The sequence below is a fragment of the Leptidea sinapis genome, chromosome 4, assembly GCF_905404315.1.
Source record: "Leptidea sinapis chromosome 4, ilLepSina1.1, whole genome shotgun sequence".
Taxonomy (NCBI): domain Eukaryota; kingdom Metazoa; phylum Arthropoda; class Insecta; order Lepidoptera; family Pieridae; genus Leptidea; species Leptidea sinapis.
The window spans coordinates 13,606,294-13,632,445 of NC_066268.1; the positions used below are offsets into that span (position 1 = coordinate 13,606,294).

Below are 26,152 nucleotides of genomic sequence, written 5' to 3' on the forward strand. Positions count from 1 at the left end.
CAATGATATATAACCATGGATGTTTGTATATTTGTTATCGTATTGTGTAAGCAAAGTTAACCAGTCTCCTAGAAAATTAGAATATATTTATATTTTTTCGGGAAAATTAGTTTTCGTTATCATCTTTGATGCAGCTCCTCACCAAAAATAAATAAAATTTGGTATCCTGCTAATCGAACACGCAGAATGCCGGGTGCAGCGAGTCAGTTATAAATGTATATGACTAAAAAGAAAAAGTCATCAAGTCTCGGCGCTATAACATATCCACAGCAATATATATATTACTAGCTGCCCCGACAGACGTTGTTCTGTAGATAGTAAAAAAACAACTGTTTTATATTTCAAAACATCAAAAATTATTTCGTAAATATGCTCCTTGTTGTTAGAATGAAATTGTTTCACAGCGGAACTGTCAAACCGTGCGTCACTAAATTCTCTCATAGAAAATATGTCCATACAAAACAAATATTGAAAATAAAAATAATTATGGGTCCCAAATTTAAATAAAAACTATCCTATCTCTTAAGTTGGACTAAACTGCACTCCATGAAGTAATCCCCATTGAAATCCGTTCATTAGTTTAGGAGTCCATTGAGGACAAACATTGTGACACGAGATTTATATATATTAAGAAGAAGATTACTAGCTGACCCAGCAAACGTTGTAGTGCCAATTAAGGTAATAAAAAAAAAATTGGGGTATAAAAAATAGATGACGACCGATTCTCAGACATACCAAATATATCGTACATAAAATTTATCGTACTAGAATTATTGTATTCTATTGTCATCTTGCAACCCTTTTCTGTGTCTGTGGGTGGAACAGAATAATATAAGAATCGCGATAAAAAAAACGAGTTGATCGTAGACGGGTAAAAATTTGAAGTTGTATGTATTTTTCAATACTAAATCATAATAAAATAAAAATAATAATAAAATGAAAAAAATATATTTAGGCTACATAATACACTTATCATTTACGGGTATGAAAAAGATAAGATAGAAGGATGCACTCTCTGTCTAAGGTATCGATGGATATAGAAGATTTATTAATCAACATAAAAATAATCTGATATATAGTTAATCTACCTACTATAGATAACTAAAATTAAGTTTATTTGTACTTCCACAAATAATTCAAGACCAAAATTAGCAAAATCGGTCCAGCCGTTCTCGTTTTTTGGCCAGACTAACGAACAGCAATTCATTTTTATATATATAAATATATATTATGAAACCCTTTAAAGATGAGTATTATATTATTACAGATTCTTACTATATTTACATGAAATTTTCTCATTCAAACTTTTGAAGCTGTGATACTTATTTAACTGACGCAAAAATATTTGCAAAAGAATAAATTTTAAGAAAATACTAAAATATATTTTTTTAAATTTTATGATTTCATTTATTTTAGCACTTTGTATCTTTAACCGATTAATTCTACGAAGATAACAAATTTAAGGTAATTTTATACGAAATGGATGTCCATTTGTGCTATATATTTCAGCAAGTTCTTATTTTCAGTTTTGATGTCACTGGAATTTGCTCCTCAGGAATTATTAAAAGCTGGTTTATTTACAGCATAATCCAAAAGCACACTTTTGACAGTCTCAGTCCAATTATAAAAAAAATTGTGGATGAGAATTTTTTTAACATAATATTTAATTCTGAGTTATGTGTACGTAAATAAACGCTAAGCAATGACAAGTAAATTATTATAACTTAATTATTAATGTGTTCTGAATCCTTTGTTCCCTACCAAATTTAATAATTTCTAACCGATGCTACTTTATTGACTAAAGTATTACACTTTAAAGTATCAAGCTATGTTTTAAATGTTGAAGCTGAATTGATTTTTCATTTACGACTTAATAGATAAAATTTTAACTATCTTGACCTTATTAGCCCTCTTTAAAACAAAACCTAATAAGTATATTGAGAAAACAATTTTACCAAGGTCGTCATTAACCATATAATATTCTATGAATAAAAACACTTTGAACATACTTTCAATACTATATTTAAAATATTGAAAAGATAAATATCAAGCTCTCTACTAAAATTTGACGTTGATGACACGAAATATATAATTATTTTCACTATAGTTCTACTTTACTAAACAATACTTTTAAAAAGATAGTTAAACATTTGACACTATAGGATAAACTATTTATATAGATTATATGTAGCTGTACAAAACTTGCATCAATTTTGAAATTTATAGACTTGGAATCATCTTCATCAATATGGAAGTTGTCAAATAAAAACACAATTTCAATTCAATACTTACGGATTTATGAGGTTACAAAATACAAATAAGAGAATACACATGACGATAGCCTCCTTCACTATATTAATTGGTAGCGGTCTCGGACGAGTAAAAAAAGAAGGACTCCGCGCCGTGATATTAGCAAGTGAAGCACCGTTATGCTAGTGTGTGTGCGGTTACGGGGGATGCTAGTTACACAATTTTTTCTCCCTTAATTAAATAATCATACGAGTATATGGTCACAAATACTTATATACTATCGTTTTTACACTTTATCACAACGCACGACGGCATTTTTTAAATATTTTATGGAGACGCAAACTGATCTGTCACAGACGATGACAATTCTCATAATGGCCGCCTATCGGCCTGTAGTAGTGTAAGTGTGTGCGTGGGGCTATGTATTTACACGTTAATCGGCTTGTTTTGGTGTTTACTAGTCCGTGGTAGTGGTAACATAAATAATATCGTTATATCACTTATCATCTACGTTATGAAATATTGATAATATATGACTTTTTTGCTATTATAGTTGTAACATAAAAATGGATAATACTTTCTCAATGATCATAATTTCATAACGGTCATTCTCTAATATACTTAAAATCAATTACAGAATAGACATCACAAAATTTATACGTATATCTATCAACTAACCTATCTAGCTAGACTAGTTGAACTCAATTCCCGAATCAGACGAGCAATACGTGAATTTCGAAGTTTGGCAAAGTCTCACCAAACAAAAGGGAAGAATGTATCGTAAATAAAATAGGCACAGTAACTGTCGGCGGCCAAGTTTCTGTCACGGGACATGTGGACGTCGCCAGAAATAGAGCAGTGCTGTCTTGTGCTGGACAATAAGACAATCATTGGAAGATCTATTCTGAGATATCAGCTGGAGTTATTCCATGTTACAGTCCAAATTAGACCGGACACCGGGAAATCTGCTAGAGACTACAAACCGTGTGAAGCAACGGTTACAAGAAAACATCTAGAAAACATTTATATACTGCGATTAATACTGGTTAACTCTTTATTATGATGAGCTGATAATTAAAACTAGGCATTCTGAATTCAAAACTTGTTAATAATACCTCATTTTTGATACGTGTTCACACTTGACAACAAAATAATTCATAAAATCGTCATTTTTGTTAAAAGATTAACAAAAATGACGATTTTATGAATTAAGTCTCAATGTTGGGCAATGAATTAAAGAGTATTTCAAACCCAGGTTGCAGTTTAAAGTTTTTAGAAAATCCAGCAACCAGTCATAGTACGGCAATGAGAGATACGGTAATGATTTTTTTTTGTATCTCTATGGATAAAATTTGGGAAAATGTAGTGATATGCTAGTTTTACTGCCCACTATATAAAGTACGTATAAATTAAATTAATAAAGTTAGAAATAATGCACAGGTTAATCAATAAAGTCATGGATACAATACTTTCTTGACTGATAACACGTATATACCACGATTACCAGAGAAGTATGGCGCATATTTTATTAAAAATCAAACGTAGATAAGCCATGGATTAGGCTTACACATTAAACTATGAGTTTTACTTGAGTATCAACTTTAAAATGTATAAGAAAAAGGTATTTCAAAGACCAAAAATGTTACTTGATTGTTGCAAGAAACAATTAGACAGACACTCTTCCTTACCTGTAGTTCGTATACCTCTGACATTATTGGATACCAAAAAGAGTGGAAAATAAATTGTAAATGTGTATTTGGTTTGATCATTGGGATTGTTTCAACAATTATCAATATTTAATTGAGGTAAGCATTTGGATACTGCATCAGAACACTTCATCATCTGCGGAATCAGATTGTGCAGAATAATCTGATGATAATTGTGAGGAAAAACCAATTAGTGATAAAAAACCACAAACTAAATCAATTCATGGGAGCCAAACTGTGAGACCTACGAAATTGATAATTACTTCCATATGGGTTATTCATCTACATATATAAAAATGAATTGCTGTTCGTTAGTCTCGCTAAAACTCGAGAACGGCTGGACCGATTTGGCTAATTTTGGTCTTGAATTATTTGTGGAAGTCCAGGGAAGATTTAAAAGGTGAATAAATATGAAAGTGTTCGGAATTAAATAAAAACATCAATTTTATTTTTTATCCTTCGATGTGTCCCCCGTCGTCCGATATTTGTTTTGTACGGACATAGTTTCTATGAGAGAATTTATTGACGCACGGTTTGACAGTTCTGCTGTAAAACAATTTCATTACAACAGCAGGGAGCATATTTTACGAAATAATTCTTGGTGTTATGAAATATTATTGACAAATTCATAAGAAACAGTATTTTATTTATTATATACAGAACAACGTCTGTCGGGTCAACTAGTTTTAAATAAATATAAACATAGAAGAAAAGCGAGTTTGATTGAACATAATCATAGCCTGATTAAAACGTGTACGACTAGAAAATCAAGTAAAAAATCAGGTTGCAATCCTGTCATGGATGGCTTCCTTTCAAAACCTGCAAGTTACTAAACTCATTACATACCCCTCGCTGATACAATATGACGAATGTAACATATGCTGCGTTGGCATAAGGGTCAATTTCAAATGAAACTCTGATGTAATAAAAATAAGGACTGAATAGTAACTTGTTATGGTACTCAATAATTGAATAACAATCGATACACGTACATTTCACTGAATTGTAAACTACCTCTGCCCAAATTAAATTAATGTTAATTTCACACCAACGAGTTTTATATCTAATACTTTAATTATATTATAAATAAAACACGCATCAAGAACAATATTATGATAACACCGTTGTGAATACGGAGAACTTTTGAATAATAATTAATCAATTTACTTATGATAATATTATTAAAGTACTTTTTCTCTGTACCCTTTTTTCTCTATAATAAAGACGATTTCATGCATATTTAAATATTATAATCATAAACAATTGACGCAAATGCTCATTGTTTGTTTTCCTTAACTCTATTATAATACGCAAAAAGAATTTTCCATGGTAGTATTTTCCGGTAAATTCTTCCGTATCAATTAATTGAAAAGGAAAAAGCGAACATACATACAAATCACCTGATGGTCATCGCTGCCTTTCTTGTAAAATTAGTACCTACGTGGCGGACGGGGATCGAACCGGGAGCATCACGGTGAGAGTCAACGGTTCTATCTATTGCTCTGCTGAGGTTTAATTTAATTGTTTTTTTTTTTTTAAATAAAAAATACATAATAAATTTTTAGCTCCCAAATAAAATTACAAAATATAATGTTTCAATATAAACAAACCAATTTATTGCCATTTTGTAGACGAACGCCCTTTGAATACATTTAATCAAATGATTGAATGAACGACAACAAGGAAAAGCTGCCTTCCAAACATTTCCTAGAGATCCAACAATTTAATACAAAAATATGGGCGAATGTTAGCAAAAGAAATATTGTCTTTATTCAGTTAAGGTTATCTTTTGCAGGCATATTTCCCGGACAAATAATTAATTACGTGTAATATCTAAATAGTAATTGTAATAAAAAAAAACAAATCTTAGTAAATTTTGAATATCGAAATAAATAATTATATTATAAAATAAACTCTGATCCTAAAAACTCATCAAAATACTTACATTGTTCTCGATCTGGTAAAGATATCCTTACACAAAAACAAAAATAGTTTTAAAGAAAACACAGAAATCCTTCTCAAGAGCACGTAAGCAACACGTCAATAATGTCACGTAGATATACAAAAACACAACAAAAAATAAACGTTATAACATGAGCGAGAAAACGGAAAACGCGCTCGTAATTTTTCGCGGGAAATAACTAACCATGAGACACAACCAGCCCACACAAGCGCCAAGTAACTACTGAAAGTGGAAGCACCGATTCACCTGCAATGCGTGCGCTGATCGGCAGCGCTTGAAAGAGACCACTTTACATAATATAGTATATGCGTGAGAGGGATGGGTAGCGACACACGTGCTCACCCCCTGGAGGGTAAAACTGTCCAGGAAAGGGGCGCGTTATTATAAAGCCTCAAATGAAAGGCATCTGAATAATGAAGCCACGGACAATACGCCGGTTTATCGCCGTCATTTGTTTAAAATGCGTCTTCTCTCACTTTAAAATACATTAAAAAATTATATTTAAATAATGCAAAAGTTTAGATATGCTTTTAAGGTGAAATTTATTATTAAATATTCAATATCGTACAGCATAAAAGTTTAAACTGGTAAGAATTTTTATTTAAAGATTTTCCGAAATACTAGAGTAATTAACTTTTGACATCATATCACTTGTTTTTGAAATAATTACCAATTAACCATTTGCATAGTGTCAAATATATTAGACGCCTTACTTTATTTCTATAGGAGTCGAGCAAACGGGCGTGGGAGTAGACTATGAAAGCTATAGACATCTTTATCCTTACCATACTCGTAAGCATGAGTTACTATGTAAGAACATCTTCAAAGCGTCAAAAAGAGTTCAACAGTATTCTATTTCTGAGCTTGCTATACCCGTCAATGGATTACAAATTAGTTGCAGCAATAGCTACAAAAGCATTAATATTAAAATGGAAGTAGTTACATCTCGGTTTTGATATAAATTAAGAGCTTTGTACTTAGGGAATAACGGATAAAAAGGGGTTTTCGCCATAAATTGTTGTATAAAAATTAGTGCTGGAGCTAACGCGTAAAATAATTTTACTATCTAGAACAACAATATAATAGGTCAACGTGTATGCTAAATAAAAATATAAAATCAAATGTTCCAAAAATTGTCTGATTCATCAACAGCACATTTCTGTTAAAAAAGTATATTTAAGATCGAGGAGGCATTTCAAACCGTAGCACAGTGCTACAAAATTAAAAGACTTCAGACAGACAGACTATAAAATAAGTTGCTTTATGCTGACATATTTGAGTGCTTAACTGTCATATTTTGACGTTGACATACATAGACTTGCCCTTATAATTAATAATATTGCCAGAGGAACACATCACTATATATTACAAAATACTAAATCGATTTTCATATTGTTATCATCAATGGATAGCATGGTTCTCAAGGAAGGTTTTAGTATATAATTTGTTTAAATTTTCTATATATATGTCGGGAAAAAGATAAGCCGTCTGGGAGCTTTCGAAGAAAACACTCCCTTTAAGATATAACAAAAAATAGTATGGTGGAATTGTGTACTTTATATAGAGCAGAAAATTGGGTTGATAGTAATTGACACGCCCGGCCCATTACAATGCAGTACCGCTCAGGATTATTGAAAATCCCAAAAATTCTGAGCGGCACTACAATTGTGCTTGGCAAACGTTTGAGACATAAGATGTTAAGTCTCATTTGCCCAGTAATTGCACTAGCTACGGCGCCCTTCAGACCGAAACACAATAATGCATACACATTACTGCTTCACGGCAGAAATATGCGCCGTTGTGGTACCCATAATCTAGCAAATATTTTAATACCATGCCACCATATTTAAATCGTTAAGTATGTCAACCTATCGAATAAGAAAACTTGTCGTATACTTTAGTAATGGCTGGAACTAGTAAAATTCACACACCGATGCAAAATTCTTTGTAAACAGGTGACCGAGGTTATAATCATTAAGTACAGACATTATATCTTTACACAAACAGTCTATTCAGTAGCAGCAGATGCTACAAAAACAAGTCGAAGTACACTCCGATGACGTAAGGAAACACGAACAATGCAAACAAGTTTATGAAGAGGTAAAAATCTGTTATTAGCTGATTTTATTTATGTGAATAGAACTGACGTGACGAGAAAGAAGTTCAACTGATAGTGAGTGATGATACGGCCTGCCCATTTTTGAAGTTATACTTCTTTAGGCGAGTTATGAAAAAATTATGAGAGTGAAATTTTAAGATGAGCGCGCATCATTGTAACACAAAAGTAACAGGGTGAAGTTGGTTCCTAAAATTTTCTAACGTTTGCGACATTCGTTATTTTTTTTTTAGTTAATTCGTCCATTATTAGGATAGGCAAAGGGTTCACGCCCGTACAGCCGTATTCATTATTTAATAATTAATTGTCAAAGCCATCGTTGCAAGATTTTTACAATATTGTTCTTTCTACAATCGTAGAATAGCAAGAGGAATTAATTATTTTAAAAGAATTTTTGCTTTGTTAGGTCAAGGAAGTATAACTTCTTGCGTGCATACATAAGTACACACACACACACTTTTTTATTTTAAGTCTTTCTCCCAGGATTTTAAGTCTCTTGAGCTAAGTAATTTTACTATCTATGGCCCCTTCAAACTGGATCACAATAATCCTTGCACATTACTGTTTGAAGACAAATAAAGCTATTGTACCCACTCACTAAATGATTGAAGTTATGACATTACTTTAATATCTATTTAATTTTAATTTTCGTGAAAACACAGAGATAGACCGAAATTAATTCCAATGTAAGTTTTATTAGAGCAAATAACAGTATTCAAATGTAACTCAATTCAGTATTCTAGCTTGAACGCAGTGTATACACGAGAATAGATAAAATTTAATTACAATTAAAACTTTGACGACCCATATAGCCCACTGGTTGGTGACCCTGCCTACCGAGCTAGAGGCCCCGGGTTCGAATCCCAGTAGGTGCAAAGTTTTATATGATGAATATGGATGGTTGTTTCCGAGTCATAAATGTTTATTTGCATATTTTATGTATGTGTTAGTATTTCGTATTAAATATATCGTTGTCTTGCAACCCATAGCACAGGCTATGCCTCAAATTGTAACATTATATTAAAACTATTCATAGAAATAAATACTTCAAACGCTCCTTATTTGGCATTGCAGAATCTAAACTAGTAACAATTTTATATGATACTACGTTTACGTAGATTGCACGTGCGGAGAGGCAGTTGTAGGACCATCAGCCAGATAGCCAACAAAAAACAACAGGCATGACTGATTTTGAAAAGCTATCGATGTTTCCAAAATATATCAAATTTCTGCAGAACATATTTCGCACGTGATCAGCGATTCTTCAAATCAATCACCAGGTATATTATTATACCTAAATGATTATTCATATTTATTATACATACATCTAAATGATTTGAGTTTTCTTTAGTGTTAATTCCGCCAATATTTGTCTTTAAACAATTCGACACATGTTTCGCCTCTACACGAGGCATCCTCAGCACGTGTTGTCTGGCACGAGACTCGTATAATATGGATTTCCGCAAAGTAACGCCTGCTTCAATTTTTTTTTATTATACATACAGTTAAGAGTTGTTCTTCCAAACTCATACATTTTAACTTTCAACAAACAAATAATAATGAAACTTTTTAGGAGTATAACATTGCACGAGCGAGAATTTCAGCGTAACATTGATACAAGGATAGTATAATTCCTGCTTGGGTAACATTTTTTGAAACACCGCTTCACTTCCGTTTTTATTACAACCGCGCTTTTTTACGGCTGCATTCATGTTTCATAATCTTCAAATTGACTGAAATTGTTTGGGGTACACAAAGCGAATGCTGTACCTTTTATTCTTGTAGATGCTTAAAAAATGCAATAAAAAGAACAACACTAACCGCCTTACAAATAAAATTGGCATAAAGTTATAACTAAGCATAAACCAAGAATATGTAAAATGTTTACAAATAGACATTTTGCTTACGAATGGTTTGTTCGGACGTATATTTGCAAGGCAGCTTGTCATTCGGAAAACTTCAGAATTATCATTGTATTGACAGTATTCTCAACGATAATTTAAACATTTTGCATTTTCTTTGAATTAGTTATAACTTTATACCAAGTTGATTTGTAAGGCCGTAAGTATTTAATCAAATCAAAATATTTTATTGCAAGTCACATTTTACAGTAGGTACATTAATGGGTAGAAAATATGTGACGCCCTGCAAGGGCACAGCAATGTTATACATAAAATAAATAAGTCTTATACATTTTATTCATTTAATTCTAAGTTTATTAGAAAAATATTTTTGAAGTGTAAAATTCTTTAGTGGCGTTAAGCACTCTTCTTGGGATGGGTATAAAATGTTAAACTCGCGTCAGGACACGTGATATGATCGAAAATTCGTAAGACAGTCATTGAAATTATGGATGAAAGTTCATTTTTTTGAGAGATTAACTTTTTAATGTAATTGTAATAGTTCTGAAATGTTAAATTTTTTATGTAATATAAATTATCATTTTTGTGTACGATAGCGCAATATATCAATCAATCAATATTGTATTTAACCACATAAATACTAGTAACCTAGATATTCAAAAATATTCAACATTCCAAGATATTCAAAAATTCACATCGTCAATCAACAAATCAGCTGTCAAATAGATTGATTCATTTAAATTATAATTCAAATAAATTTAAATAAATAAATATATAAATAATTTTATGAGCTAATAAATTATTTGTAACTTTTTTTAAAGTAACCGGTTTTTCTTTATAGTAAATTTTCTCTGGCTGAAAGCCTAGTGTAGATAGTATCATTGTACTTCTCCAGTAAACTACATAGTTAAATCTAGAGAAGTGTTGTTACTATACATTCAGATCAGGGTATTATAGCAAAGACCATCCACGATAAAATCAAAGGTTGTCAATTTTAAAAGCATTGGATGTGCAAAGCTATTAAAAGATTGTTAAAATCGATACCAACGTAAATAAGAGCTAGTCACTAAGGAGGATAACACCATTATCTTAAAACCTTTTTGACATATTGAATCTATATAAATCCCTGTCTAACTTATCCCTAATAGCACCTCTTTAAAATGACAAGGATTACATTCAGTTAGATTTTGCATGTATGATTAGTTGTATTAGACACTGTAGTAAGCCATTAAAAAAATCTCATTTTATAAAATTATTTTTATTCTTAACCCTTAACTGGTATCGTATGTATGTGTATAGTATGTTTGCTTCTAGCAAGTTAGTTTTAACTTCATATGTTCTTGAACAGATGGGACAAAAATAATAAATAATAGGTTTGTTTTAAGTAATGAAATAGTTTTTATTAATATAAATCTTCTGACGTCAGTACTAGAAGATTTTGATAATATTTTTTGGAAATTAATGAAAATTAGAGTTTAAAAAGTTAAAATCAAAAATAACATTATATTACTTTATCTTTGAAACGCAAACTACAAAAGAAATAATCTCTAAACAAAATTTCACAAAAATCAACATGATATAAATCATTTCTAATCTTGAGGCTCGAATCATCGACGATCATGCCATCACCTATTGATCAGACTTGTTGCATAGATATGTTCGGTGTGTGGTTAGACGGGGAGTGCTCAAAGTTGTACAGGCTAATATCAGCAGCGGCATTTTCACCACAGAAGATTACTTCAAAATGGTAAAATATCACCATATCACGTTGATGTCTAGCGTGCCAAAATGACGAGGCTCGCGTTTCAATACAAACTTTTCACCACGTCTTATCTGCCGTCTGCTGTAATCCCCAGGTATCTTCGAGTCTGCAGTATATTCCCATCTCAAATACTGGCAACTCTTTTAACCTCTGGTATTTCTGATGTAAATGTTCAGCTGTTTTTCTTACTTTCCATAAGACGAGCCTGTTTGCCCCCTATAATATGAAAAGTTATACACAAAGTATGGTATGCGAGCTGAAGGCCTCTATTTCAAATATAGACACGTACCACACTGGTATTTATATCTTGTACATGTAAGGCTTTGTCTACATACAAAGAACAAACAATGTTCGGCTAACCGTACTCACATCATTTCTCTTTCGTTTAATACATGTGAACGCAGCATAACAAGATAAAAATAGAACCAAAACAGAGCTGGCACTATGAGAAATTTTAGAAATGGTCTAATCGAAGAATGAACTGTAATGGAGGTACAATATTAGTAGACTCTGTTTTTCAGTTGCAATATTTATAAATGAAATCAATCAATCATATTTGACACATGACTGAGAATTTGTTCAAAGGTAACAATTATAAAAAAACATTTTCATAAAAAAAATGTTTTAGATTTTGCAAGGATGTGTTAATAAAATTGTCATTTTATTATATGAATGCGGATTTGTTATTAGATATGCTTGGTTAACCCGTCCACTTAATAGTCCATTGACAACCATTGCGTGGCTGAAAATAGATTGAAACTTTTTAACGGCCAAGTACTTCTTAATGTATTACGCGAAGCCAACTGAAGGGGAAAGGAAGAAAAATGCGAACACCGAAAACCACTGACGTAGATTTATTACGTAACAACGTCCGAGCATCACTTCGAACTGTTTTAAACTGATACTAATTACTATCCAAGAGCAATTTAAAGACTTATTTATTTGACGGACCATTTGGCTCTCCTGACTTCGGAATTCTTTCTACCGATGAACCAAAGCGGGGATAATTAAAATTCTTGGTGAAGTAATTTATTTGTTTGTCCAACGACACTCCAATAATGCTTTTAAACTGTGACTCGGGAGTGACTCAACATTACACAAATTAGTTGTTTAATGTGGTACAATCTGAGTGTTTGGATATGTAGTGTCCTAATTCGTGATTCGTGTAAACTTAAATTTATATGGGTCGTTCAGTTGAGAACATCAATAAAGACGTGTTTACTTCGACAGGTACTTTAAGAGTTATAAATCTAAATGCAAGTCACATTTATCTTGTTGCTGATGTATACAAGGGACAGCGAAGCAGATCGCCTATCGCCTAATCGTCACTATGTATATTTGTTATAATTTACTGAATTTACCATATGTTCGTTGACAAAAGTTGAGCTCGTGAGAAGAACAAATAAGAAACTCAACGGCCACTCTTTTCAATCAAATAGGGTATTTTACAAGGGCTGCAATATAAATAACAAATTAGTTTGTAAGGTACTACTGTATCCAATATATTAATCGTGTATAAATAATATAAATTATTTTATGACAAGTAATAAAGAATTGAATGTATAAATAGAAATTATCGTATATTGGATACATCAACCTTTAGAGCAAATTGTTTGTCGATATAGATTGTGGATAATCGGTAGAATAACGACCATGACCACTCTGTGAGAAGAAAGTATAATATGGGGTAAGAGCCACTAGATGTTTGGCGGTAATAAGCTTTTATAGTGTAGTAACAAGGAGTTCTTATTCGCATATAAGAACTCATTGTTATACGGCTAGCCCTAAAGATAAAAAATATAACATAAAAAGATTGAAATGAGGCGAAGGAGACTATAAGAAGTAGCCTTATATTTAATGAAAATTAAAAAATAAATATAAAAGCAAATGGATAAAATAAAGTAATATATAAAAGAAAAGATATTTTAGTATAATACCACGTAGAAGGGGCTCACAGGTTACAGTTTAAAGACTTATTTAATGTGGTATCATAATTTTGAATAATTTTAGGAGCTTTAACCGAGATATTTAGCGTGACTCAAAGATTTCTTTTAACTCCTTAATATTTCAACGTGATTTTTAACTTGACCGAAGTTAAAAATAAAGTAGTTGGTAATGATTGGCAGTTAATAATTACCCTACTTTCTGTCTTTTACTCAGTCGTCATTACTGGGTTTCATACTTGAACACAACTGGATTACGGCACACAAACTTAGCAGCATCTTGACGGGTATAATGTACTCGCAATGCTATTCGCTTCCTACACATACTTAAAGAAAATTTTATGGTTGCAATATGAATTTCAACAATCTTCAATTCAATACTTTTTATTGTTAGGTTGGAGGTCACTGAGGGCAATTAGATTGACTTAAATATTTTCACCAAAAACTATCTCGAAACAGTTTACGATACAATACACGTATACAGCAATATTTGATTGATTGTTGGGAGCATATCATCAGGAAGATGGCGTCCTCATCGCCATTCTAAACAAAGCGCCGCTTGATCGAAATCTGCACGCCATTGTTTACCAACCGTCCTTGAATTGCTTTTTGCCACTCATACAGTCTACTAATAAAACCATATTTATTTTGCTGCTATAAGTACCGATTTTTATGTTTATTACACTTTGTTTATCTAAGTTTTTGAAATCAAATAGTTTTACTACTTTTCCAAATTTCCTACTGTTACATAAATTTTAATACTATTTGTTTGGGTAAATTTCTGAATCTATCTTGCTTCGTAAGTGTGCTCGTAACATTATGATAAGGTCTTTTGTAACTTTTTGCCAAAACTATATACATATTTTATATACAACAGAACTCAAATTATTACATATGTAGTTTCATATCAATTTCAAACATTAATAAATATTACCATAAAGAAATGGCGTTTCAAACAAAAAAATATTTTACGCTTATAAATTACATGCAAAATTGATAAACTAAATTCAACAAAGCATAAATCTAAATTGTAATCATGGAACAGCTGCGTTATAATCCTTTCGGATACTCGAGATCTACACGTCAAAGCAAATGAGAGCATAGTTACGATGAGAGGTTCAAGTATTTCGACATAAATACGAATTTTACCCGCGCGTAACGCAAACTCTCATATGGAATAAAATTAATTAATCCCACCAGCCCTTTGTGTCTGCATAGCCTGTGTATTGTTGTGATTTATTTATGTAATGCTTTTATTAGCTTTTGACCTCGTCTGCGAAGTCTAGATTTCCCAGAAGAACTCTCGTCGCTTCTATGACGACTTCCTAATTAATCGCAAAGAATGAATTATTTCCTAAATATAAGAAATGAAATACAGAAGTAACTGGCAGACCGTAGGGGCCAAACTGCCCAATAATGTTCTGCCTTCTTAGATTGCTAAGGCACTTTTTGACTACTTACTAAGCCCACCAGAGTATCTACCGGCTCATTCTTATAGTATAGTATTAAGTAGTATATTATACTATAGAATAATATATAATAAAGTATATCTTCGTCTTCACCTGCGTAGAATAATAAGGATATAAATATACGAACTATGCCGTAATTTATTTTTGTATCATAAATAGTTTTCTCGTGATCCGATGTTTTGGTTACTTTTGGTTAAATTATTGCAATATTTGTATGGATTTCTCGATGATACTATTACTTAATCGCTATCTTGTAGCAAGCAAAATGCATGCATGGAAAGAATGCCCGTTTTTAATACCAGTTTTCATGGTGGTCTGTTCACCGATGTAAATTTTAATATGCTGTAATGCCATCTAAGAAGAGAGAAAAGGAAAAACCTACTTACATGTAAAAATTTCAAATCCATCGAATTATTACTAAGATTTGCGGCTACCATATTAAATGATGAATTTTTAAAAATAAAAAAAAGTTACATTCTAATCTTCAAGATAAGTCTTGGAAATACTTCATTTAAATTTTTAAATGAAGAATTTCAAATCAAATCACAACAAATGAAGTAACAATCCCTTTAAGGCCAAGCAGTATTTCCGTACAGTAAATAGTAGGAACATTTCTTTATGGTACGTGACAAAAGAAGATCTATTAATGGAATCCATTCTTTTATTAGTTAAAACAAATTTAAACTTTGAATTAAATACAAAACGGCAATTATCTACCGCTTATTTGGCATTGAGAACAATTGTTTGTTCCCCGATCGGAAATTGAACATTTTTAATTTCCTACCGCTTGCCATCTAATTGGATTCACATCGCAGCTAAGAAAATTACATGTACAATCTATATTGTACATGGCCACCATATTTAAATTTACAATATATTCCAAAATTGAATCGTAAATCGTGCTACAAGATTTAATAAATACTATTTTTAAATATTTACTTAATACTTTGAAAACGTTGTAACAAGGAGTTCTCACTCTTCTCGGATGATATACCAGTTGCTCTAATTAAATATGAATAAATTACTCTAACTTACACTTTTCTTATAGGAAGCTAAACAGATCAGCAATAAATCGTTCCATCCGGCCTCAAATAAATCGCAATAAGGATTGCCAACAATGCATTAAACATCGAAAGGGATTTCGAGTTAATTCGTGCAACAGTGCCAGATAAAAGGAACAAGTAGTTTGTGACTGCGATTGCGTCTGCTGTATAGAATTGTAATTGCTCATTGTGAAGATAAGGTGTACCGATGCATAATAGTATATTACGCACCTACGGAGAAAAGTAGGTTATTCTCATAACGTCCTACTTATCTCACGTGGTTGGGAAACGATTTTTTTTCCCACCTGGATGAGTCTTCTTGCCGGAGAGAATCGGCCACTTTTGTCCCTCGTACCAGGGACCAAAAGACAGCTTTTCATCAGGGCGGGAAAAAAAGCATTTTGCATGCAGTCATAATCTGATGTAGACTGAGAGCCAGAGAGTTATAACTCAGACGACCTTTAAGAAAAGCCGTGGGATAAAAAAAGAGATAGTAGTTATGGATTTCCTGACTGTCTTTGGGAGTAGTTAGTAGTTTGTTTCATGTAGGTTCCAGACTCCAATGGCAGATTGGATTTTCTTTACCCGGACAAAGTTTTAAGGCATATTCACTACACAAGTCGTGAAAATTTTCAACACAAATTCCTCAGACAAAGATGTAAAATGGTAACGGAAACTGAAGTTTCAGTTGAATGTACGTACTAAATCTTTGATATTGAAGGATTTCATTATTTGGGCAACAGTTAATTAGTTATTATAATCGACCAGCGATCACGATAAAATGCAAAATAGTCGGCTGAGATTATTTGTGGGATTTTTAATTCCCTCAGAGGATTTTTTTGCTGTGCCAAAGGATTTTTGGAAATTTTTGTTTTATGCATCGTAGCAGAAACATTTCCCCAAGGGGTATTGTTTTGCCCGTAGTATTCATGAGAGGATACAGTACTTCTTATAGCTAAGGACAAACGGGGCACAAACGTCTCGGCAAACCGCTTAACTTTTTGTAATATTAGGGACTCCTTTGCAACTTAAACGCAGTCCACCACCGTCTTGAGAAGGCGCTTTTGGCTTTCTTATTCCTGACTTTATTGTGCAGAATTGAGCATAATTTTATACATACGGGGGCATTTTTAGAAACTTCAATATTTAACTTTATAGCTATCTTATTTAACCATTATTATAATTATTTAAAAAAAATAAGTATGTTTTAGAATTCAGTAGCTTGTTCCAAAGAGCCTATGTTCGATCGTTTTATTTTAAATCTAAGATCATTTTACTTAAGAGTGATATCAAATATTATGCGCAATATTTTATTGAGATTATCATAATCCTGGCTATATTATCATAAATACTGGACTAATGATAAAAATATCACTTTATTTGTTGAAGGCGCGCCGAATTATCTTTATTGTGTCCACGATAGAGCTTGTATAGTTTTATTAGTGTTAGATAGGAAACTATTAAGGTTTACGACACAAACATTTTACTGTTCCGAAAATAACATAATAATGTAGACGAAATTTAAAAACAATTGAATAACTACAAGAATCATAGACAAATTTAAATAAGAATACTATTATTGTAACCATTGTTCTCGGGCTGGCAGAGAACGAAGTCTTTATTATTATAATAAATTTGATTTTGAAATACATAATTTGTTACGTTCGATACGTCTGAGTGAAAAAACCAGGATCACTCAAGTGTCTGTCCGTCTGTCAAGGTACATCTAATCCAAAGCCAATTAGAACTGTCCCTTACTATTTAATCCATAATTTTATTTGTTTTATTTGGTTTTTATAAATTCATTTAGTTGTTAAATATTTTGAATCAGCCAGGCATACCGCAATCGTCAAATTTTTATATATTCTATCTCACAGTAACGGAACACTGTGAAATACAAGGAATTAATTTGAACACATTTACTATTTGTATAACGCATCGTTCAAAGAATGTGTTTACCATCAGTGAACTCATATAAAACACATTCTTTGAACAATGCGTTGCGTACCAAACAAAATTGAAGCGATGATTTTAAATTGCTTTATCTTTGAAAAGAAAATAGAGAATTTACTATATAGTCTTAATGAGACCCGTCCAAAGCATAAAGACACCCAAAAAGGGTCAAAACAGCTTGTTAGGAAGCACGTAAGTGCTGCCACAAATAGATGTTTATTTGCATGAATAAGGCAGCCAATCAGCTCGTATTTGTGTTGGATAATCTAAAGGATTATTAGCTCCGTATGATTCTGGTGACTAATATGATTAGATTGTTCGTGCTTCTTTTTTAAAAATCAGTATGAACGGACGTTACTTGAAGTTGCTGGATGATTCTGTCAGCATAACTCTGCTATTGTTGTTAAAATTAAAGTTGCATTTTTGTATATCGTCTATATTTGAAATAGATCAAGAAAAAAAGTTTTTCGCATATAGTATGTATAAGCTTGTTATAAAATCCTTTTTGCTATACTATTTGTATCTGGTTTTGATGATATAAAAAAGTTGTATTTCAGAAAAAGAAACAAATTAGTATAATGTTGTTATCTGCTATTTTTCATTCACTCAAAATCAGTGGATTTATTGAAAAAATTCGATACATTTTACGTTCCATAATTTCGTGGTACATAAAAGAAGGTTTCTCAAAAACAAAAGATAATATTTAAGTTTGTGACGTGTGGTGAAATTCAGGGAGATATTGATAAAATGTAAAAAATAGCAATTTATGATTGCTTCTTCTGCTATTTGGCAACGCACAACGCACGCAACGAAACTGTAACGCAACGTAAATTGCGTTACTATTAAAGGGACAGCAAACTAAAGCGGAAGATCTCTCAGTCAGATACTAAAAGCTTTATCATCCCAGGAATTGACCGGTCACCGCCTTTATTGTCCAAGCTGTGGATTAACATACCAAACTTTCTACCCAGCGGAAAAATTAGTTTACCGCTACATCGCGCGGTTATTTATTTTAGTTTCATCAGTGTGTTTAAATCTTAAATATTGATTTTTTATGTATTGATTTAAATTTGTTCCAAAAGTCCAGCCAGACAGCTCAGGACAGACAGACACTTAAGCTAAAATTTTTATAATTTGTATTGATATAAGTTTCTTGTAAACATTAGTATAATATTATGCATGCTGTGTAAAAGCTGTTATCGTGATAATACAAGCAGAAACTTCAATTTTACTAACAATGTCACGCTAAGTAGGTATAAAGTTGTCGGTCCCCAGAACCGGTGCCTATTTCTGCCGTGAAGCAGTAATGTGTAAGTATAACTATGTATCGGTCTGAAAGGCGCTGAAGCTAGAGAAATAATTAGGCAAATGAGACTTGACATCTTATGTCACGAGGTGACAAGCGTAGTTGTAATGCCGCCCACAATTTTTGGGTTTTGTAATAATCCTGAGCGGCATTTACCATCACCTGAACGTCATGTCATCCCTTATATTCATAAAAGAACACTACTTTTATCAAAGTTTCATCATAATACTATGATCGGTGGTATCGGACTTTATGGGGAACAACATTGATTTTTTTTATAAAGAAGAACATTGGTGTACAGATTTGCCTCCGCGTTCTAGTTTATAAAATTTATTTACTGTAGAATTTTCCCAATTGAAGTGTAAGGATGGATTCAATTAAAAGTTGCGAGAAGGGTTCGAGTTGTTTTGTTTGATTTTACTCAGTGTATAGCTGGTTTGTGCATGACTTTATTAAATTCCCACTACATTGTGATCAATAAAACTTTTAACTATTTTCGCTCGTGAAAATGTCCGCATAACATTTGTTTCGCGGTGAAGGTAAAAAACCTTTCTTGTTTCGAGAGTTTTATAATTATTGATAATATTGACACACTTTTTACACAAATTATCTTGCCCCAAGTTAAGCATATATAGCCTGTGTTATGGGTTACAAGACAACGATATATTTAATACAATATACTTACTTAAACATACATAAATTCATATAAACATACATAAATACAATTAAACATCCATGACTCGGAAACAACCATCCATATTCATCATATAAATGCTTGCACATCATATAATTGATGAGTTGCAAAACACTGAAATTTTATGTTTTCCAAATTCGTGTGACTATCGTAACCGCATGTTACGTTAATGTTTAATTTCCATCTCATAATTGAAGAATCCTCATAACTGTGTAAAACTTGTTCGGTGAATACAACATGATCACAGCATTATTTTAGTTTTCTCTCCCGCTATCTCCAGTTTATTTATAATTTACATATCAATAGATTCGGTCAAGCCTAATGCCACAGTAATTATATGTACCAGTATGTATATGTACGCTGCCATTTTTAAAAAGATCGCGGAAACAAATAACAACGAGACACTCGACTTGTCTTGACCGCGAAAACCGCTTAGGGGCCTCGTCGATGCGCATGTTTGTGTGAGTGTGTCATATCGAACGTTTGTAGGTAGTTTCCGTACTGGTACATATATGTACTGTGCCAATGCCATCGTATTCAAATAAAGCGCGAAGTCATACAAGAACGTTACTAGGAAAAAGTATCACGACTTGTAAACGTAGGTATGATACATTGTGGGTCACATTTTTTTTATAAATAAAATACGGCACATGGTATCACGTTGTTAATGGTGCTTTCTATAGGTAAAATAATATTTTCTTTAATCGGTCGGATGGTTTTAGTGTTTACCACTATCAAACAAATATACTATGCTACTTATAATCTGTACCTGTTTTATGGAAGACAAATGAACATAGGGTCACCCGATGGTGATCATTCCGGGCAATGCTCACTTGTAATACCAGGCTGAGGCCTTATAAAGCTCTATTTAACGACATTCGTTTCAAAGTCAAGAGTAACAGAGATTGCGCAAAATACTTCCATGCACACATTTCAGGAAATTCGATTTCTACAAGCAATGGATGCTCCTTCACGTTCATTATAGAATGCAGTCTTTTTTATGACAATAAGGGACGAACCGAGCAGGACGTTGATCTGATGCTAATTGATACGCCCTGCCCATTACAATGTAGTACCACTCAGGATTCCTGGAAATCTCAAAAATTCTGATTAGCACTACAATGATTTGCGCTCGTCTCCTTCAGACATAAGATTTTAAGTCTTGTTTGCCCAGTAATTTCGTTAGGTACTGTGCCTTTCACCGACACAATAATGCTTACACATTACTGCTTCACGGCAGAAATAGGCGCCGTTATGGTAGCCATAATCTAACCCGAATCCTGTGCAAAGGCGCTTCCCACTAGTGTATTAGAAATGATGATCATTAAACTTCACGAAATCACTTCGACACGAGACATCTTCAGGAGCTTTTGACAAGTGACTACAGAATAGGGGTGGATACTTACGTAGTCATACTAATGGACAAACAAAGTCATATTGAATTTTAACTTATATTAAAATGCCGAGATACATTTGAAGTCCACGCTGACGAACTACCGGACACAGCTAGTATAGTAGACCCCCGTCAACTTCCGGCACGTTAAATCATGAACGATCGTACAATACCTAATGCCAATGTTCCAAACGCAATTTTGCATGTCAGTGTCGTGTAGTAATTGACGTCGCTTCAAATAACACGCCTTCAGAGAATAGCATAGCAAATAATCGTAGAAATGTCTACTGTACGGAAATTATTGAAACTTATCATAATATAACACTAACGCATACTATGAATACACTATACTTCAAGAAGCCTTATTTTATAAAACAGAGAGTAGTGCTAACTATAAAAAAGGGGTACTATTACGTGTATAGCAAATATGTCATTAGTCACGACTGAGATTATAATTATATATAAATAAACTAGCTGCTTCTAGCGACAAGGATGCAATAAAGCAGTTAAAATACTATGCTTGTGTCTAGCGTACTAATAAAATTTGAATTGAATCCATTCAGTAATTTTCCGTTTTGCCCAAACATACATGAATACAGACTTGGCTTCGCTATTGATTGTAGAAAACAGAAATTTAGTGATTTTTATACGCTTTATATTAGCTTCACCTGTATGTTTGTATGTTTGTAACCGACTTCTTTGGGCGCGATTTTGACCCACTTTAAACGGCTAGATTTGGTTCAAACTTTGTTTATCGAGGACCGATGACATTACACGAATTTGACTAAAAAATGAAAAATAAATAATAGTTAAAAAAAACTAAAAACCACGCTTTATATAAAACTCAACTAAAAAACAGAAAAAAAAATTAAATTGAAACTAGTGTAAAAAAATATATTTTATTGTAAAAAAAGCGTGGGGTGTAGAAGAATTATCATTTTGATAATATCTTAAAAAGCACCCCACTCTTTTTTTACAATAAAAAATATGTGTTATAAAGCGTGCTTTTTAGTTTTTTTTAACTATTATGTATTTAACAAATCATATTGTCACACATACAGAATAGATCAAAGTGACAAATTATCGAATCAAAGTGCAATTATCCACGATTTACAGCGCCCGAAAAAATCTACTAATTAGATCTCCTTCAGACCAATTTACATCAATTTTTTTTTAGTTTTATCATTTTCTCATTTTGGAAGCAACAGGGTGGGGCGGGACACATTTTACCACTTTGGAAGTGTCGAAAGTTTTGAGGTAACAAACATAAAAAAAACATACCGACGAATTGAGAACCTCCTCCTATTTTGAAGTCGGTTAAAAAATTATAAACCTCAATATCATTTGAAGACCTATCCAAAGATCCACACGTATTGGTTTGAAGAAAAAAAAATTTGAGTTTCAGTTCTACGTTCTACCCCCAAGATTTATTGTATTTTTTTTCTTTTTTTTGTGTGAAAATGTTAATGCGTTTTACAAAATACATCTACTTATAGTTTTCGAAAAAAGTGGCTGTTACATACGTGGAGAGACAGACAGAAATGAAGAATCTAGTACGGGACGGCAACCGGTAGCAACATAGTAAATTAAAAACAATATGATTCATCTTTATTGCCTGACAACCGCACCAAAACAACACCTTATCCATTGAAATCAATTTGTAATTCTGAAAAAGTATTTAAGGTATATAAAGAAAGTTTACAATTAATTTATAATATTTGTTAATTCTATCCTAAAGCAGCATATTAGGTATGAGACCACAACCATGGTACCTGTATTAATATTAATACTACGTTATATAATAAAATGCCTTCTATTACTGTATTTATTTCTGATAAATATTAAATTCTGCTTGAAAGATTAATTAATTTGGTGGACAATGTGTACCTTTCATCATATAAACCTATACCTTCATTTACGATTGCTCTGCTGACCCAAAATGGATTACAAAGGGTCTTATCAGCCCCAAGTTCTTATGCTGAACAGCAATACGTCCAGCGACGCATGAGTAATGCGGAAAAGGTCAAAAATTAACATATTTTGTTGGAAAGAGATTTTCATTGAGTTTTTTGCGCATATCAAATAGGCTAAGAGAGGCCTTTGTCATTAAATATTTCCATGGACAATAATGCAGAAAAGGCGTTTTATAAAAGATGTGGCCACGATTTCAATGCAAACCCTCCACGTGATCGAGTGAATAGGCACAGCTTCCAGTCGTAATACTTACAAGTGAGAGGAATGAAATAAACCTAAATGATACAGAGAGTTTGTATAATGGTGCGCCTAAACCGATTTGTATGAGGTTTTCAATGATAAAAAATTATGAGTGAAAACCTTATTGCCTTGCGGTTTTCATGATGGATTCATTTTCTTGTTCTTTACAAGCTCTTACGTCCAACAGGGGGATAAACGAGCCGTCTACATTTTCCTGCAGCACCAAAGGAATCACAGGAGCATTGCCGACCTTTTAAAAATGTGTACTCTGCTTTGCACGCGGTAAAATGATTCGAAGTTATAGGTGGAATGAACATAGATGAGAGAATACTCTATACGTAGCCGGAAGTGAGCTCTATTTGTAGAACACTAAAATGTGGATCGGCTAAAAGTTTTGCCTTGCTCTACTAATATCACACTAAGTCTCATCGAAGCCAATTTGGCTATGCATTCAGACGACCGCTGCATTGGCAATCGCATGAGATTCCGATACCCAGTATTCCGATGCTAGGTAAGGCATTAAGGGAAGTCTTATCGAAGAGCGGTGATAGGACAAATGGGGTTTTATTTATGGTTCACAAGCAATCTTGAGTCTTCTGGGGGTTAAATTAAACCAGGTTCATTTTGCTGCGACCTTCTCAAAAAAGGATCCGATAGAAGACAAAAGTTTCTACCGACACTGCTTTATGATTTCCCGAAAGAGACCTGCATGGTGTACGCAATTCCAGTACTGTCATCTGCATAATACATGTTGGAGGTGTCCACCATGTATTATGCAGATTCACGCGTTTCGGCGGACAGCAATAGCGGTCGACAACAGTTCGTTATCTGTATCTCAATGCTGCAACCAGTGAGGAAGCTGCATACACTCCCGGGAAGCCCAAATCATTGCAGCTTCAAGAAGAGCGCCTTGTGCAATACACAAATAAAAACAATCCCAGTACCAAGGGTTAGATGCAAAAAATAATCTGCTGACTTGAAGTGCACATCACTGTGTATTTTCTGCGACGTGGGCGTCGCATACACTACACATACCCCTACACTCTTAACCAAGCAATGGTCGGACATCCCAAGAGGGGGGCCGATGGACCGGCTGTAACTACCGGCTGTATATTCAGCAGATGATCTAATGAGGAAGGCATGTGATTATCTACGACTCAGCTTCGTAGGCCACTTAACCAATCGGACTGCATTATGCACTATGCCCGTTGAAGTCATCCAATTTAAGCTGAAGGCATCAGTGCAAGCAAGACGTCAATTGCAGCTCTGAGGTGACCCATGTCTAGCGTTACTACTATGGGACTTGTAGATAGACGGGTAGTTGTTTACGTTGTCCTCAAAGTCTACAAGCGATACGGTAGACGGTTCCCTACCCCCAAATATGCCGAGACGGCGACAGGTATTCTCTCTAGCGAAGACACATAACCGGGCATGATACAAGTATTAGTATAATTTTGTACCCACAAGCTATTTATGGTTGTAGCAAAAGAGGGTTCTCCAGTAAAACGCGAACGTAATGACAGGTAACGGTAATACAAAGTAAATAAATGCAACGACTTTTGACACTGTCAATACATAACAAAATGTAGGTAGGGTTTTGTATTCAAAATAATATTAACTTGTTATGCTGCGTTCACATTGTAGAGGCGATAAGGCCAAAGTTTACGTTGTCTGGACAATAATTCTGAAAAAAAATAATCATTTGTCGAACAGCATTAGGAACTTCGTTCCTAACACGAAATATTTTTTTTATATCTAGTCTGGCCATATTAAGCCTGTCACAAATAAAAATGCATTAATTTATATAGCTCATTTCAGCAACAAAAATGATTTATATTGGAAACGACCACATATTTTGGATTTTATGCAGGCTTATAAACTGTCTAGCCACGAATGTATAAATTTCTTCCTTCTCTAATCTATGCTATGTAGAATTTCTGAACATTTCATCAAAATGTGTCCAGACGTTTTTGGGAGTTTCAGGGAACATATACAGAAATACTCGTCGTAATGAATTGATAAACACAAGGGCAATAATAAATCAAGAATATTATAAATTGTAGTACGGCGTACAGAAATTCCCCAATGGATGAAGCTAAGTATGAAACGGGGTTAAAATACAGTATATTACATTATGTAGTACATCTCATTGAATAATAAAGCAGACGCCAAAACCATTATGCCTGAATGGTTCCCCCATAAATATGTCGTAAAGTATATTTTATATAATAACAAAGCTAATACTAAGCGCTTTTTAGTGAAGTTACCACGAAAACTCGAATTAGTAATTTTAATTACTTAAATCTATTTATTTAATAGTTTTAGGCCGATGAAATGGATTCAACAACGTATGGTTGCTATTCCCATGTTCTCTTAGATGTATACCAACACAGTTGCTTAAATTTAAACAAAAAAGTAATTTTGTAAATACAAAAATCATAATAAAAATACGTTGATAATATAATAATAAGTAAATAA

General features: G+C 32.9%; 1 protein-coding gene across 4 annotated transcripts in view; it reads right to left on the reverse strand.

The window, feature by feature from the left end:
* The window catches only part of LOC126979890 (pseudouridylate synthase RPUSD2), a 469,930-nt gene that overhangs the window by 178,066 nt on the left and 265,712 nt on the right, over window positions 1–26,152 (reverse strand). The window contains exon 1 of one of the 4 annotated variants that reach the window (XM_050829465.1): window positions 5,902–6,147. The exons of 2 other annotated variants lie outside the window; for them this stretch is intronic. The gene's annotated coding sequence lies outside the window, so the exon portion shown is untranslated. Of the gene's footprint in view, window positions 1–5,901; window positions 6,150–26,152 lie in introns of those variants that run through there. One more of the 4 variants, XM_050829468.1, reaches the window with a different exon arrangement.